The sequence below is a fragment of the Drosophila albomicans genome, chromosome 2R, assembly GCF_009650485.2.
Source record: "Drosophila albomicans strain 15112-1751.03 chromosome 2R, ASM965048v2, whole genome shotgun sequence".
NCBI lineage: Eukaryota > Metazoa > Arthropoda > Insecta > Diptera > Drosophilidae > Drosophila > Drosophila albomicans.
The window spans coordinates 17,314,898-17,332,566 of record NC_047631.2 but is presented as its reverse complement, the minus strand read 5'-3'; the positions used below and the strand labels follow the sequence as shown (position 1 = coordinate 17,332,566).

The 17,669-nt window shown below is 40.6% G+C and overlaps 1 protein-coding gene across 3 annotated transcripts in view; it reads right to left on the bottom strand.

The window, feature by feature from the left end:
* LOC127566168 (uncharacterized) overlaps positions 1-17,669 on the bottom strand; it is a 64,152-nt gene that overhangs the window by 6,148 nt on the left and 40,335 nt on the right. The window contains exon 1 of one of the 3 annotated variants that reach the window (XM_052007925.1): positions 10,418-10,432. The exons of the other annotated variants lie outside the window; for them this stretch is intronic. The gene's annotated coding sequence lies outside the window, so the exon portion shown is untranslated. Of the gene's footprint in view, positions 1-10,417; positions 10,433-17,669 lie in introns of those variants that run through there. 3 annotated transcript variants of the gene reach the window in all.

Here is a 17,669-nt window from a genome sequence, read left to right as displayed (position 1 = left end):
TTGCAGGCGTGTGCCACATCGATACTGTTGCACGATTGCCGACTGGCGATTGTTCGAGATTTGAGCAACGACGAGGTTTAGAACGTGGGAGAGAGAGAGATTGTAGATAAAACCGTGGCATTTCGTAATTGTGCCAAAGCCGGCCAAACAAAATCAGTTAACAGTTAGCAGTTGACCCTTCAAATGGCATTGATACTAACCGTAATTGGATCTCTTTGTGCCACGTGCACCACGTGCCCACATGCCACATGCCTCCCACTCATTGTGCAAAGTAATTAAGTTGAGCTAAATTCAGACAACTGACAAATAAATTTATTTGAAAAACAAGCAAAGCGGAAAACAATTGGGTAGCTAAAACTGTCAAATACCCTGTAATTTGAAGTGAGCAAGAGGAAAATTTTAAAATTAAATTAAGCATAAAATGCATTTAGCAAAATATTTAATGAAATAAAAACATATCTTTCAGATTTTATGATTTTTTAAATTGATGTAAATAGTGATTTGGTTTTAAGTATTGAATGAACATACATGATGTTTCCTCCAAACAATACTAATATATTTTAATATAAATTTTGCATAAAAAATACTACATTTAATATAATAAAAAATACTACATTTTATATAATAAAAAATACTACATTGTTAACGTAACAAACTTAATTTGCATAACATTAAAACCATCCGAAAGATAATAAATAAGTGTATTAGTATTTTTACAGTATTTTTTGTATACTAAATTTATGTTAGATAAGGTTAAGGTTTTCTAATTTAATGTAAATTTAGTATTACAAAGTCCTCTAAAAATACTAATACATAACATACGTTTACTTCCTTTCGGACTTCTTCGTATTTATATTATTCAGTAAAATAAAGTAGAAAGTGAAGTAAGCATTAAATATCTAAACACACATTATTTATGATATTATTTTAACATTTATTTATGCCATTTATTTAGCTTGAGTGCTTTTCTATTAAATAAACATTAATGATTAACACTTAAAATAATAAACCTCACTTAGCATCGATATGATATTAAAAGCGAACAAAACTAATAATGCCACTTCGCTTCTTTTTCGTCTGATAAAGCAATTTCAAAAATAAACACAATAATGTGTTAAGCAAATAGTTTGTGAAATTTTATTCATTGCATTCAGCATTAAATATTCGCATAATAATAATCATACAAATAACAATAAAGTGAATTTTCTACTGAAGTTTCTCTCAGTTTAATGCTGCAATATGGTAGGCAGACAGTCAACGGTGCGTATAAGTAACTTAATTAATTAAGAAACAATTGCATGGAATGCCAGACATATACATATATCGAATACAATGAATGAATATTCGAGTTCCAAAATGGATTCTCGAGTAATTTGTGGTATTGAATTTGACAGAAGGCACGCATGAATAAATACAAAAATTGACAATACAGTGCACTCATTTATGTAGTTACTCGGTATTATTATATGCTTAGCTAGAATTGTCAATGGAAAGTGAAAACAATTCGTATTCAGTGCAGAGATATAAATATTTTCGTTTTCGTTTTGTGATTATGATTTTGACAATGAATGTCAATCAAGAGTAAAATGTTTTGAGTAACTTGAATACTCTCGAAAGTTTCAGTTTGAGTTTGGGGGGCGAAGCACAAAAATAGAATTTGTAGCAAAGCATATAATTATAATTTGTAATAAGAGAAGTTTTCTGTGCGCTCACTTTGCCTGCCTGCATACTCGTATATATGTATCTTCAACTCCTACGCACAGTGACTGACAGTATTTAGTTATTCATTTATTTTCCAGTTGTTTTATTTGCGTTGTGTTCGTGAATAATTTACTGGCTTCCGACGCAGTCTTCTTTTGCTTTTGATAGTAGAGACAGTTGTCGAGTTGCACTTAATGAAAGTTGTAACTTATATTTCATGTGGTTAGTTGAGGTTTCCTCATTTATTTTCAAAACAGTTTCTGCCACTTGCCACTTGCAAGTTGCCTGTTCGCCTGTTTGCCCATGGAAGTGTACAATCTAATTGGGAAACAATTTCAGTTGTGGCTGGTGTAAGTTGAACTTGCCACGCCCCACTCATTTGCGTACGTAATCAAATTGCATGCTTCAAAAACAAAAGTTCGCTGGTCACATAAAACACTAACACACACACAAACAGAGGCGGAAATACAGGACAATGAATTGTCCTTTTGAAGCACTAACAATTACGAGTATACACGCCCTGCATTACCAAATTAAAATTGCAAAAAAAGGTGGTGAAGTAAAGTAAATGAAAAACAAAAAACTAAACAAACTTTTCGGACAGCAACAAGAAGAGCGAGCTGCAAAATATCTATTGAAAAGTTTTCATTGACGTCGTTCACTTTTGTACCACGGTGCGTATGCAAATGCGTTGTTGCCACTTGGCAGCGGCTTTAACAGTGACGCCTAAGTTCTTCTTCTTCTTGTTGCTGCTGTTGGTGGCGCCGCCCAGCTGCCTGGGTATTGTTCTTGTTGTTGCATTAGCACGAGCGAATGTGCGTGCAAATGCAAATGGCGATAGAAAACTTTTTAAATTGAGCAAACATTAACGAAAAGGTAGCAACAACAAAACAACAACACCAACGTGTAAAAATGATGAAAAAGTGGAACAAGCTGGCAGCTCTTATCGCCTGTTGTCGAGTCCGCCTATTTGTTTTACTTGTTAAGGCAACAGCAATCTTTCAAGGACAACAAGCCAAGTGTAAAACTGCAAAACTTGTGCATAAACAGTAGCAGTTGAAGCGGGAGAAGAGGGGAGAAGGGAAGCTAAAGTTGCAAGGAGGCGACAGTTGGCAGCCAGCAAATCCGCATATAATCGGAAAATGTCACAGAAAAATAAAATTAATGACACTTGGTCGGTCGTCTGAGGCGCAGATTAGTGACCGTGTTGGAGTTTTATTGCCGAGCGGAAATGGAAATGGTTTCATAAATACACACAGACACATGCACAATGGGGCAATGCAATTATCTGTCAGCAAAGTGCGCGTTGTACGTGAGCGAGCCTGGCAACAACAGCAACAGTAACAGGAGGACATTCGCCTTTGGAGGTCAGGCTCAGGCGCAGGACCAGCAAGACGCTTAACCCTGTCATTGTTGTTGTTGCTGTTGTTGTTGTTATTGTTGTTAACTGTCAGAGCTTACAATTGTTTGCTCCTCCTGCTGCTGCTCTCTTGGCTCTTGGCTCTAGCTGCAATTCCGCTGCAGCAGCAGCAACAACAGCTGCGCCCGCCTGCCTCACTGCACTTGGCAGCTGAAACAACTGAAAACCATTTGAGTTGACGTCTCCGTCGTCGTCGCCGTCGCCGTTCTTGTTGTCTACCCCCACTGTTGCTGCTGCTGGTGGTGTGCAACAGAAATCATCGACGTCAACGGCGACGCCAGCGACATGGACATGACCTCAGCGACATGGAACAATTTGGGAGCCATGAGGCGAGGCAGCAACACAACAACACAACAACACAGCAGAGGCAGCAACACATTGTGTCGTTGCATTATGTGTACAGCTAGTGGCTGCCAGGCATCTCTCCAGTATATTTGTGTGCAACCGCAAAAATACACAACAAGCAGGATGATGAGAAGCAGAAGCAGCAGAAGCTGTAGTCGAAGCAAGCGACAATAAACACAACGATTGTAGACATAGTAGTGAGCGAGCCAAGAGCCAAAAGGCGAGAGGGGCGATGGGAGATGAGACGACGACGACGACGACGAGTTGGTTGTTTGTGCATACATATTTTGCCACACGACAGACAATTACAATACAAACAAACGTGCAACAGAATGTGAACTGCCGCAACAGGAAGTGGTCGTAGTGCAGCATGCAACAGCGACTGAAGAATACGACCAAGAAGATGAACCAGAAGATGAAGAAGAAGAATGCCACAATGACAACGCAACGCAACGTAGCCAGGACTAAGGCCAGGCGGCTAAGGCTAACAACGCCCGCAGCGCAGCATTGAAGGAGTCGAGGCAGGAGTCAAGCAGAGCAAAGCAGAGCTAAGCAAAGCAAAGCTAAGCAGAGCGTCTGCAACTCGCTCCACACACAGATAAGAACTTGGCAAAAAGGAAGAGGCTGGCGATCTATTACGACACTAGACACTTCACATAAATGTGAATGTCACACAAGGTGTGCTTGAAAAGTTCCCCCCTCAAAAAAAAAAGTTGCAAGAAAAATGGTCAGAAAATGTAAAAGCTAATGATACAAATCTCTTGAAATTTACTGTCGACTATTTTACAAAATTAATACTAGGTACTGTTACATTTACAGAGATATACAGCTACGTACGTATGTATATACATATATAATGAAAAGATACATTTTAAAAACAAGAAGCAAACTCATGAATTTGACAATTAAATTAAATAAAAACCTAAGACTCTTTTTGAGAATACTGTTCAATTTTTTCATGGATGAACAATTAAATGTCGACTTCCGCCACTTCCAGATATCTAAATAATAAAAGAAGACTAAAGGAAGTTTTTTGATTCATAACAAAACATATTCTTGCTTTACATAAAATCTTCAAAGAAACTTCTAAAATATTTTTCGAGCAACGCCAATTTAAGAGCTGAACTGTTTCTTAGCGTATATGTTAGTAATCTTAGAATGTATAATAAAAATGTATAATTTAATAATTATAAAAAATTGTAAGAGACCTAATTTGCCTTTCAGAATAGGAAAATTCCCCAGACTACTAGTCTGAGGTAGAAAAGCATTGCAATTTCAAAGCAATTTTATTGTTTTTTTGCAGCGCCCCTCGAATTTAGCATTCTTCATTCATACATTTGCATATGTGAGTGTATAAGTGTGTGTCTGTGTGTGTGTGTGAGCGTTATGTGCTGCACTGCAGCGGCCATTAAGTGAAGTGGAAGTGTGTTAAGCAAACAGCAGCAGCGGCGGCGGCAGCTGCAGCAACAACAACAGCCAGAGCAACAATAATAATAATGCAGCCTCCGTTTGCAGCTAACCAAAAAGGATGTTGACTTGGTTTTGAGGAACTGCAGTTATTCGTATGGCATACTCATATATTCATTTACTTGACATGGTCAGGCCCACAGGATCTCGCCCCATCTGCGATGCGATTCCCAACAGCAACAGAAGCAGCAACAATAGCAGCCACAGCAGCAGCAACATCAGTAGAAGGAGCAGCTGCTGTTGTGTGTGCAAATTTTGCATGCAGACTGCCCGAAATTAGTTGCATTTCCTTAGGAAAGCATAGAGAGAGAGTGAGAGAGGGAGAGAAAGAGGATGGAGGATGCTGTTTGGATGGCTTTCATTTCTTCTATACGTGAATACATTTTTGGTTCATAACCCAAACCGCAGTGGACTGTGGCGCAGCCTCTGAATGCGGCCAAAGCAATGCGGAAGAATATTAAGCGGCTTTTAAGTGCTGCATATTAAAAAGTAAAGTCGAGGAAGGGGGGCAACAAAATAAAACAGAGCACAACATTGGGTCAAAGATTTGATTCATTTGCCAGCGTTTGAAATTAACTAGAACAACACTTGAAAACAACTCGAAACTCCAAAAACTTCAACTTCAACTCGAGATAACAATCGTCTGAAATCGTCTGTGACAATGGCAAGACGAAAACTTTTCAAACATTTCGTTATTTAACTTTTATTTGTTCTTTTTTTTTGTATTTTTTATGACTCTCTAATATGTCCACGGGGCATTGCGAATTGTGTGGAACGAGTGTGGCACAAGTGACTCGAATAGATTGCTCTGAATGGAGATGGCGATGCGAGGGAGGGAGGAAGAGTAATGACAGCTGGCAAATCATTCGCAGCATGCAAAAAGCTTCCAAAGCTGTCGTTTCAAATGTCGAATCTCTTCTTTTTTATGTTTTATGTTCATTGCCCTCTCTCTCACCTTTGACGTCCCTTTTTTTTACTGTGCTGTGTCTGGGTGAGCATTAATTCGCATCAGATGAGTCACAAAACGGTTTAATGTGTCAAATAATTATGCTGCAAGGGTTGATTTTCAGTTAATTAAATGTGTCATTAAAATGAAAGCATTCAATACGCGCGCACAAAGGAAACGCTTTTTGAAATCACAAATCGCCAAACTAAAAGTGATGATTCATATTACGTATACGTCACGTACATTAGTTGAAAACTGCGCACAAACACCCACACACACACACACAAACAAAACAGACACGCAAAGTTTTGCCTTAATTAGGAATCACAAAGATTATTTTATTATTCTCTATTTATAGCATTTAATTAACAAGGTGTTTCATGATGGCAACGCAATTTCAATAATAGATTATTGCAACATATAATTAATTTAAAGCGAGCCCACAAAAATAACAATAAACGTTTAATCAAAATTGCAAATTTATGCATGAGTTTGGACAATGTAAAAGCCACAAAACAGTTGTTCAATGGTTTTTTAATATTGCATGAAAAAAATCATTTAAAATAAATGAGAAATGAATGAAAATAACTAGAAATTCATTCTGAAAAAATAGAAATAAATATTGAATTCGAAGTCTTGAGTAATGAGCAATTTTATGCTGATCATTAGTAATTTGAAAGTTTATTATTTTCTCGGGAATTCCACATTCATGCCACATATCGACTTTCCTTCCAGCTCATTTTGTGCGCTCTAAAGAAAATTTTCTAAGATTCAAAACTTTAAAAGTCAAATAGAAAGAACAAAACTTTGCTGAGCTGGAATTTATGGCAATCAAGACTAAATAAATTCATGCTGTATGCTTTCCCAAAAAAAAAGGAAGCTTAAGTCGAGTGTGCTCGACTGTGAGATACTCGCTACCCATTTTTAATGAATGGAAAACAGTGCGGTATTGATTTTATATACCAAATAAATGTACCATAAAAATACTAAAAATATGCCAACTGGTACATTTGGTATATTGATTTAGTCAAAATATACTATAGAGTAAAAAATATACCAGATTGTCAGCGAAAGGAAAAATAAGTCCTCGCTGCAGTAGGCGATTTAGGCATATATAGTAAAAGATTTCCTATATATACATACATACTCGTATATAACAATATTCTTGAGACACAAAGTTTTAAGTTACAAGTAAGAAAGCTTACATCGAGTGTGCTCAACTGTAATATACTCGCTACCCACTTTTAAAGAAACAAAAATCGTGAGGTATTAATTTTAAAGTATACCAAACTAATATTCCGCAAAATACTAAAAAGATGACATTTGGCTAAATTTGGTATATGGATATAGATATAGTCAAAATATACTATAGAGTACAAAATATACCAGATTGTTAGCCAAAGGAACTAAAACCCGTAGTAGGAAGGCTTTTTAGGTCATATACAAGTATTTCCTACATATATAGTATATTATATAAACATATATACAAATTTCCTTGAGACACAAAGGTATAATACCCTTCTACCCTATATGTAGCGGGTATAAAAAAAAGTAGATTCGCTTTTTCACATCAAGTTGGTCGTTTGTCTTCTTGATTAACTGTTTGGCTATTGGATTATAGACAACACATTTTTGCAACAAACCCCAATACTAATAATCATAATTGCAATGTGAGATTGTATTGTCACTAGCAACCGACTTGGGACAGTCGAAGCATCGGTTAAAGTCGCTGAGTGAGTTCTTGGGATATTTGTTTGCATCGTTGACTTTAGTTAATTACTGTGTTATTTGTAGTCAACTGCAATGGTCAATGACCAAGCAAGGCTGACCCAATTAGATGAGCATTCTGAATGAAAAGCTGCAGCAATGGGTGAAAAGAGAGACAGAGAGAGAGAGAGAAAAAGATAGATAGTGGGAGAGAGGGAGAGGGAGAAGGAGAAAGAGAAAGAGAAAGAGAGGCAGTAAGCAATCCTTAAGCGCCATTGCTATTCATTTGAAATTCTGTTTATGGAGTTTTAGTAAAGTAGTTTCCCAATTTTTGCAACCCAAACTTTGAGCAAAGGCACAGCGTTAAATGTCTAAAAAAAAAAAGAAATTGCAAAAAGGCAGAAGAAGACTTTTTGGGTTGTCAATTATAAAGGCATCAGTAACAGAGAAGAGAGTCTCACAGGACGAAGACTAGGACGAAGACGAAGACGAGGAGGATGCGGATGAGGTATGTGAAACATTTCGAAGAATTGAAAGGCTCAAAAGTTGATGTTCTCAGCGGAGCCCAACGACAACTTTTGTAATATATTTTAACGCTCGAAATTAGCTTATAAATACGCAATCTGAAATTTGTCAAGCCTGCAATCTTTGCAAGTGGATGTGCGGGCATAGAAAAACCCGAGTCGTGCATTTTTTATATGCAACGCTTTTATGGGACGACAGCAAAATAACTTAACAAAGCACTAAATATGATGAACTACTACCGTGGCTGCCTGGCTGCTGTTGCCAACCAACACCCCCTCTTCACCCTCTCTCTCTCTATCTCTCTCTGCCTGTTGCCAAGGCTCAGTTTCGGCTTCGCTTGGGTGACAAAAACTTGCAAAAGTTAACTCGTTGCCAGCGGCGAGCATTTTCAACAGCTGAAGTCGGGAGCGGAGCGGGGGAGAGACTGAGCGTCAGAGGCTGAAAAGCTGAAGATGCTGCTGCTGCTGCCCTTAGCTGTAACTGTAACTGTTTAGTTATAACTGAAACAGCAGCAGCAGCAGCAGCATCTCGTCCAGTTGTTGCCAGCAGGCACTTGGCCTCCATTGTATATGTTTAAGGGTGTGAGATTTAAAGAAGGGGGGAAACGAAGGCGGGGAGGAGGTTCATCTATGCTCCTGGTCCAATCGCATCAACAGAACGAGCGCCAGTTGCTTTAGTTTAGTTTGATTCAGTTAGTAGTTTAAGAGTTAAGTAGTTTTCTAAAGTTTTATGAATTATTAAGAGGATTTTCGAGTTTTCCGCTAGCCTTTCAGTTTCCTACTGTCCGCGCGTCCCCACCCCTTCCCTCTCCCCCCACTCACTTTCCCCACAGTCTATTTTTACGCTCGTCAGCAAATGCCTGAAAAGCTGTCGAAATATGCAGTTTCCATTTTTGCTTTTTTCTTCATCCTTTTCTATTTTTTTTTTTTTTTTGTTAATTTTTCATGACAAATTCTGGCGCAGTATTTTGCTGTTGTTGTTGCTCCAGCTGCTGTTGCTGCTGCTGCTGTTGCTGCTGGGGCAAATATTAGTTAAAGCGTTGACTTGTTGGTGTCTGCCCCACGGTCAGCAGGATTTTTGGGGCACGTTCGCTTGAGCACAAAAATTAAATACTTTTTATTGTCAATAAAATTATAAATGCAAATTATAATTTTGTGCTGCCGTTGGCCAATTAGGCACAGCAACGCCCCCTGCCACGCCTTCCTGTTGCTCGCTGCTTGCGGAAGATAATGTGCTCCGCTCTCTTCCTCTCCCTCTCTCTCTCCCTCTTCCGCCCCATCCCTCGCACATTGGACACTGATTCTGACGTCAATGGCAATGGCAAATGGTGAATTAAAAGTTGAACATGTCGCACCAACCACCACAAGCGAGTGGCGGCAAGTGGTGGCAAGTGGCAAGCGGCAAGCGGCAAATGACGATGGCGGGTGGCAAGTGATGTCCCCAATTTTTGGGCGGATTTGGTTGGTTGGGTGGCTTGTTTCGGGACTCTGGCATGTTAATTCACTTTGCGAATTGTTGTGTCCTTGCTCGTTTGTGGCTTTCGCTTTTGGCTGGAATGCTAATCATGCCTAGGTGAATAGCAACAACAACAAAAACAACAACTTCGATAACAACAACAAGCACTGCTAACAACAACTGGCAACAACTTTGTTGATTTGCTAAGTGAAACTTCGATTAAGCGCCACACAAACACAACAACGCGCTAACAAACTGTTTTGGCATTTTCGTTGCGTGGAAGACAGAGAGAGAGAGAGAGGGAGAGATAGAGAGCTCTACATTTTCATTTAGCTTTTCCGCTTTTCCACCACAGTTTTTGGGCCGCGTTCTTCTTGCCGCGTGCACAGTGCGTTAAGCGGCCGTAAAGCGGCTCAAGAACGTTCTCCTCCCGTTTCGCCCCGCTCCCCTCCATTGCCAATCTTTATCCCGAGGCTGAAAAGCGAACTAGGCGCACAAAACTTTCGCCACGTGAAATTTGTTATGCTCTATTTCTTTGTAAAGCAATTACCGACCCACATATTCCCGGCATATATAAACAAAAAATATCGCATGCATACATATAGCCTCCTAAACGACGCGACTCGACTCGATTCGACTCGCCTCGCAGCCACTGTCTGCCTAGCCGAGCTCAGCTCAGCTCTGTTTGTGTGCTGCATTTTGATAGAGGGGCGGAGGTGCAAGGGGAGCTGCAAATGTCTGTGTGTGTGTGTTTACGAGTGAATACGAGTAATAGAAGCCATAGATTCCTGCACAGCCTCCAAGCGCTAAAAGGGAACCTCTATGAAAAGTAAATTGGTTCATACATATACCTTAAACTGAAACAGGATTACGGCGTCGCACAGTGGAGCCAAAACAATGCATAAGTCAACAAGTCAACAATCGTTTATTTGTTGCAACACCTTTAAAGTTTATTTCAGTAACTATACGTTTTATAGATATATGAAAATCAGTTACTTACACAGAAACTATATTATAAAGAAATGTTCTTCATTTAAATAAAAGTTCTTAAAATGATATGTTCATAGTTAAAGCATTTACGTTACTTATAAGAATAAGTTCGCTTTTCTTGAAAATATAAAACTAATTGAAAGGACACTTTACTAGTGAATACTCAAGATACAGTTGATATATAAATTTAAGTGAATAGAGTCCTTACAATTGATTATTCAATATAAGATTAAAATATATATATTTAATTAAGCTGATTTCTTACTATATTTAAATCTTAGCTTTCCTTACTTTTAAAGGTCTACGGAGGACTTAGAACAACGATAATGATTGTTATAAAAAATAAACCTTATTGCAATGAAGTGTTCCCTACAGAAATTTGACACGCTCATAAATCATTTTATAATAAGACTGCTATTTGGACTTTCATATTTGTTATCAAAAAATAGTAGGCAGTAATCGAGCAGCCACAATTGGGAACGATTATAAGCCATGGTTAGTTGATACCGATCCAAAATACTTATGCTGGAATTCATTTAGCTTACTTCTGTGCCAATTCATAAATGTTTAATTAGGGTTAGATTATGTTTTACCTCCCGCATCCCGCATCCGTCGTCGCCAACAAAAGTGAAGAATCAAAAACGTTGGCACGTGCTGGCGGCCCTTTTATTATTATTTAATCCCCCAACAAAAACCGAAATGCTAATCAAAGTGTACTGTAATAAATCTATTTGCATAGTAGTTGAATTGAATGCACGGCGAACGTTATTAAGAATTAAACAAAAACATTTTGTCGGGGATCGAGGAGTTGTGTGTTTGATGGTCACTGTGCGGCACGTGGCATTTTCATGCCTAAAAGTATAAAATGGAAAGTGGGGAAAATTTTCGGAAATTTTTGCATTTGTTGCATTGCGAGAGCACTATATAAATAATCGATAGCTTTTACGCCAGGGAGACCCAAATGGAGCCATCATCAGAACGCGATGACTGAGAGAGAAAGCCGACAGCTGGAGAGGAGAAAGGAGAGGGCTGAGGGAAGAGGGGGGGCGAGGTGATGGCCAAGCGAACGAATGAATTTGTGCAGACAAAATTTATAAGCGCATTACAAGAGCTCGTGTAGGTTTCGTGATTTGTGTGAGAAGGGCGCTGGTCGCTTGGGGTCGGTCAGAGGGTCGCTTGGGGTGTGTGTGCGAGGGGTGCGGGGGCCTGTCAAATGGGGTCGCTGGGGTTCGGCATGCACAAAGTGCTTACAAAGCGTTTGGCGATTAATCAGTTTGGCAGCCAGAGAGCACCTCCAACAAGCAGGCAAGCAAGCAACCAACCAAGCAACCATCCAAGCAAGCAAGCAAGCAGGCTATGTACTCATGGAAGTTGGGAATTTGTAGTTGTGTTTGTTGCTGTGCTGTTGGTGTTGTAAGTATGAGTTCGAGTCCTTGAAGCACAGCGCCTCCAAGGAGCTGCGCATTTGCTGAACAGAGCGTAGTGCAAACCAAAAGTCGTTTTGGTGGCTAATTAAGTCAATTATGCACTTAAAGCTTCAAGTGGCGTGCAACACCGCCTGCCTCGTCGTTGCAGCAACAGCAGCTGCAGCTGCAGCAGCAACGACGGCAGCTGTTGTCCTCCTGCTGCCACGCCCCTCGACAGCCTCCGTCAACTTCGTTGCATTCAGTCAAACAACATCAAAGCAAGTCACGCTCTCAGCATTCTATCTCACTCTGACGCTGATTCTCTGGCGTTTTTAATAATAAAATGGCTGGGAACAGGAAATAACTCATACGCGCCGTATGCCACATTCGCCCCATACATCAGCGACAGCCGCCGACGCGACGAGACGCGACGCGACGCGGCAAGTGCGGCAATGTTGCCATTACTTTTCTTGCCATTGTTGTTGTTGCCGTTGCCGTTGCTGCTGCTGCTGCTTCTGCTGTTGGTGTTGAGCATAAGGACGTGAACGTGTTACTTACTTATAGCAAGCTGTCTTATGTATTTCATTGCCTATACCCGAGTATATGGCTCTATATATAGCATACATACATATATAAAATGGCTGCCTCTTGCGGCTGCTATATATGCATATGTATATGTTAATATATACAACTATAAGTGTATGTGTGTGTGTGTGTTGGTGTGTGTATTTATGTGTATCGCAGACACGAGAAACGATTTATCTCAATTTACATACTAAATGACAGGCAGAGAACGGCTCATGCAATGCTCCTTGCTTCAGCTTGCTAGAGATGCCAGATCGAGGGGATCTGAAGAAGAAGGGTCGAAGTATGGAAGAGTGGAAGCTGCGAACAACACTGGAAATATTCAACATTGCTGTTGCTGTTTGCTTCAACTGGACTGCGCTGCAGTGGCCTTCAGCAAACAAGCATCAAGCACAAGCACAATGGGGTCTTCGTGGCGTTTGTTAAATGAGGCCCAAGCATTGATTTCACTTCAAGTAAATAATTGATTAAATGCAGTTATCGTGAAGTATAAAGGTGAAAATCGGATAATTACAATTTCATGCTTAAATTAATTGAAGTGCAGAGTGGCTGCATCGACTGCAAACAGAATGAGGTTTGCATTGAGCACACACACACAGACTTATTTGAATATTTCAGAAGTACATAATAATTAAATATGCTCCTTTTGTGTAAAACCAATTGTTAAATCACAATATTTACAACTGTTTTCAAGAATTCTCGCTACAACTATCAATCGCAAATGTCCGACGCTAATTAATTTTTAATCAAACTTTGCTTTTAAATGTCGCTCTTCATTTGACAGTATTTTCATTTCGTTTTCGTTTGCATTCTCTGGCCACATCGATCTCTGACAATAACTTTGCATGCAGTTGGCAACGCCAACTAGTGGCTGTGATGTCTGCTAATTATTTTGCCATGCCAAATTGACAGTAAATGTATTATAATTATATTTTTACATACATGTTAATTTGTGTTTACTTTATTTCGAACTCGTTGCTGTTTATTCATTGCATTCAGTTGGCATTGCCAAATTACCGCATGGCATTTATCCTCACGGCGCTATAATTGTTATGTAGTTGGCAACTCGAATCGGTGAACCGGTTAATCAGCTCGACTGCTTAACCGCTAACCATAAATACGCAGGCAACGCGCGCGCATATTTAAACAGTAGTTTGGCAACATACATTTTGTGCCACTGTGCGAAAACGCCCACGCGCTGAAATCGCTCGTCACTTGTCAGTTGTGTGAATGTAATGAAGGCGTTCGATGTAATAAATGCAAAATTTCAGTGACGTTAAAAACGAAATTACAGTAGCGGCAGCAAACAGGAGTGGCAGTCATCAGTTCGCTGGTTTGGCAGACAGCAGTCAACTTTCACGATGAGGGAAATGGGGAGTAGATAGGCATTGACGTGCTGACTATATGTACATAGCCAACACTTCCATTCAATGAATGCTGGAGGGAGGGAAGGACTGACAAGATGCTGCTGCTGCTGGTGCTGCCGTCAAACAAAGTGAAAAACCTCAAGCTAACATCGCACCGCAACGAGGAAAGCAGAGCTTAGCTTGGGCTTTGCTCGCATCGTTCATTTGGCCGCTTTGAAGCTGCCATCGCCGACAACAAAAAGTTTTCGGTTAGTGAGATGAATTCCCCAGAGTGGCGGCACGCACAAGACTTTTAATAAATATTAAAGAGCGGTGTCAAAAAATTAGTCAATATGCTTTGACAGCAGACGCGAGCGAGGGCCGCGGGGGAAACAAATATCAAATTACTCTAATAAAATATTGAGCGATTGCTTCGTTTTTTCTTCGATTTTTTTTGTATTTTTGTATTTTTGTTGCTGTCGCTGGCATCTCGCAGATTTTCTTAAAGCTTTGCTTGCGAGTTCTTTGTGGTTCAGCATTTTGACAAATGTGCCACAAACGTTTATTGTTTTGGCCCCTCACGTGTCCTTGGGACCAGGCCATGCCACTTTCTTCCCCTTCCCCTCCCCCTCCGTCAACGTCTCTCCCTTGCCAAGTGTTACAGTCACTACTGGATAATTTAATGGTCTTTTACTATGAATTTTGCAGGTCCGCCGACCGTCTCTTTGTTGCCATTTCCCCTCCGCAGTTGCTTTTTGGATTCGCATGTTTTGGGACTTTGTAAGTTATTTCTTTTTACAAAAGAGGCGCAAAGTTGCGTAAATTATTGTTAACGGAGGCGTGTGCATTGGGTCGTTCTGGGGCCTTGTAGCCAGTCCCACCTTATATCGCACTCCAGCTACTGCCAGCCTGCTAGCCTGCCTGCCTGCCACATGCCACATACTGTGGCGCTGCTCGGTTTGTGTGTGTTTTTGTAGGCCAAGTCGAAGGCGGCGCTTTTGTGTATTTGAACTTGGCAGTGCGTTAAATTGTAAAGGCCCCAGCAAATGCGACATACTCGCACACACTCCCCCGCACACACACACACATACACACATTCATACATTCAGTTGGCATTCGGTGGAAGCTAATCCCAGGAAGTTGCTCAGATTTGCCAGATTACTGGCAGAGGAATTCGAGAAAATCGAATGCGAGAGAGTCCTCAAAAGGTTGCTTCGCTTGTTTAGCTATAATCGCCTTTGTTAATCATTACCAGGCCAAATAAAAGCAGCTAAAAATACCCGAAATAAAGATTATTTTAATGCAGCATTTTGATTAGGCACGTGTGTGTATCTTCGGCACACACACACAATACACTCACACACATAGCGTTAAACAATCGCTTCGTTGTTTCTATTTGCAATGTCAAAGCGAAGCTAAAGCAATTGCAAATACAAACGCAAATACCATTCACGTTTGGCTATCTATGAATATTCATGAGTGTGTGCGTATGCTCAGTGTGCGTGTGTGTGTGTGTGTGAGTGTATGTGACTGCTTGAGATACTTCTGACAAAGAGACAAAAGACAATGGCAGAGAAGTATGAGACACAATTCGAATGCCATGTTTAAAGCTCAACACACGCCAATTGCAAACAAATGTGGCAAGAAACCCATAGAAAAGTTGTCTAAATACAACAAATATATCGAAATACACAATACATATATGTATGTATGTATATGCATATATGCCTTCACTATCTGTGTATAGTGTCTCCAAAGCTAATATTCATTTTATTGTTTGCCATTTGCTTGTTGCTGTTGCTGTTGCTGCTGCTGTTGTCGACCCACTCAAGCGAGCTTAACATAATAAGATACTTATTAAACCTATTACCTGCCAGAGACAGAGATACATTTAAGCACACGAACATATTTAATCTCAAGTAAAACAATGCCTAAAGTCCTCAAATCATATTAGAATTGCCTAATTTAACTTTTCATTGCATACTTTTGGGCTTTAATTATGAATTATATTCGAATTTCAAAGACAAACATAAGCGAGGGCAGCTTCCAAACAAATTCAGCTGCCAGCTAAAGTTGTCTTCATGTTTTGGCTTTGACTTTGTAGTCAGCTCCAGATCGATACACGTTTCACCATAACGACATCTCATTTTCAAATTTTCAATCAATATGCGCAATTGCTGTGCTCTTTGGCTCTTTGGATCTTTTTAGAATGCATAACATGTCTTGCATCCGTTGTCATTTTGTGGTTTCTCATTTCGTTTAAACTGAATTGAGTTCGTGGCTGTTGCTCTGACAACCCTCGCACCTCTAAGCGCGAATAATGTAATTAAAGCAAAACGCAAATTTCAGCTCATGTGGTTTTGTGCCATCAGCCATCAGCTTAATGACTTTACATATTATCAATTGCACTTGCAACTTGACGGATCGCTGCCCCCACAAAAAAGTCGCTGTCTTAAAGTGTTGACGCTCATCTTTGCACAAATAAAAAGCGAAGTTTGCATAAAAAATCAATTAAACAATTAAAAACCAACTATCTACCATGATAGTTCCTCTCTTCCCTTTTTTTTCTTTGCAATTGGAAATTGTCTAATTAACTTGGAAGGGAGAAAGCAGTGCTGAAAAGTCTTCGTCTTGACTTCGCTGTCGCTGTCACTGACGTTAATGACCGTCAATAAAAGCCGTGCTCAAGTGGCAGTAACCGTGGCCGCCTTTGGGGAGCTTTCAACAATGGCAAAACACGGCCAAGCAATTAATGTCAGAGTCAATATGCCTTATCGCGCCGTTAAATGTAAAGGGTATTATAATAAAATAAATAACGCAAAAATCAGCAGCGCTAAAATTAAATCGAACATCAACAATCTGTGTTGGAGAACAACACGCGCTGCCAACTACAAATTAAGAGGGCGGTCGTGAGGCAAGGAGAGGCGAGGCGAGGCAAGTGGTGGAGGTGACAACAACCGCCAAAGAGCATCGTGGCCACATCAGACCAGACCAAGTGCCGTGGGCAGACAGGAGACAGGAGACGGCGACACAGCAGCAACAACAATAATCAGCGAAGTCGGGGCAAGGACTCCATAGCAGCAGCATCAGCAGCCTCATCGACGCACCGAGGCCAAGGAATCAAACGAAATCAACGAAGCATCCAGCAACTTGGTTATCCATCCCATTGCCAACGCGTTCAGTCTGTGCCGAGCGCCTCAAGCGTTTCGTTATATTTTTATTTTTGCCGTTGCTTTCCTCTTTCGCCTTTCTTTTTTTTTTTTTTGGAGTGCAGCTCGTTAGGCACGAACGAGCAGACAGCGCGAAGCAAGGACATAAACAGCTATGGCTGCCTCATCGAGAGCCGCTGGGTGTGGCGACTGCTCCAGGAAGTAGAGGAGGAGATAGAGGAGCGAGCAACGTTGCCTGTTGTTGGTGTCGACAATCGCGCGTGCTGGGCGCAAGTTCGAGTGGCAAGTGGCAAGTTGATAGAGCGGTGTGGCAGGAAAGCGAATGCTCGCCGCTTAAACGTCAATTCCGAGCGCTGCATTTACCAAGTCAACCTACCTCCCATCTCTCCCATCCCTTCAATCCCTGCATTCCTCCCTTCTACCACCATCTCCCATCTTTGAGGCCCCATCCCTTTCAGTCTGTCCGGCCAAGAGCCAATCTGTTTGGCACTTTGTTTGTTGCTGTTGCTGCCGTCGTTGCCGCTTCTGTCGACCCCAATTTACAATGCTTTTTGTCTGGCTTTAGCTTCATCGCTGGCTCTGACTACAGCTACAGCTTCAGCTTGA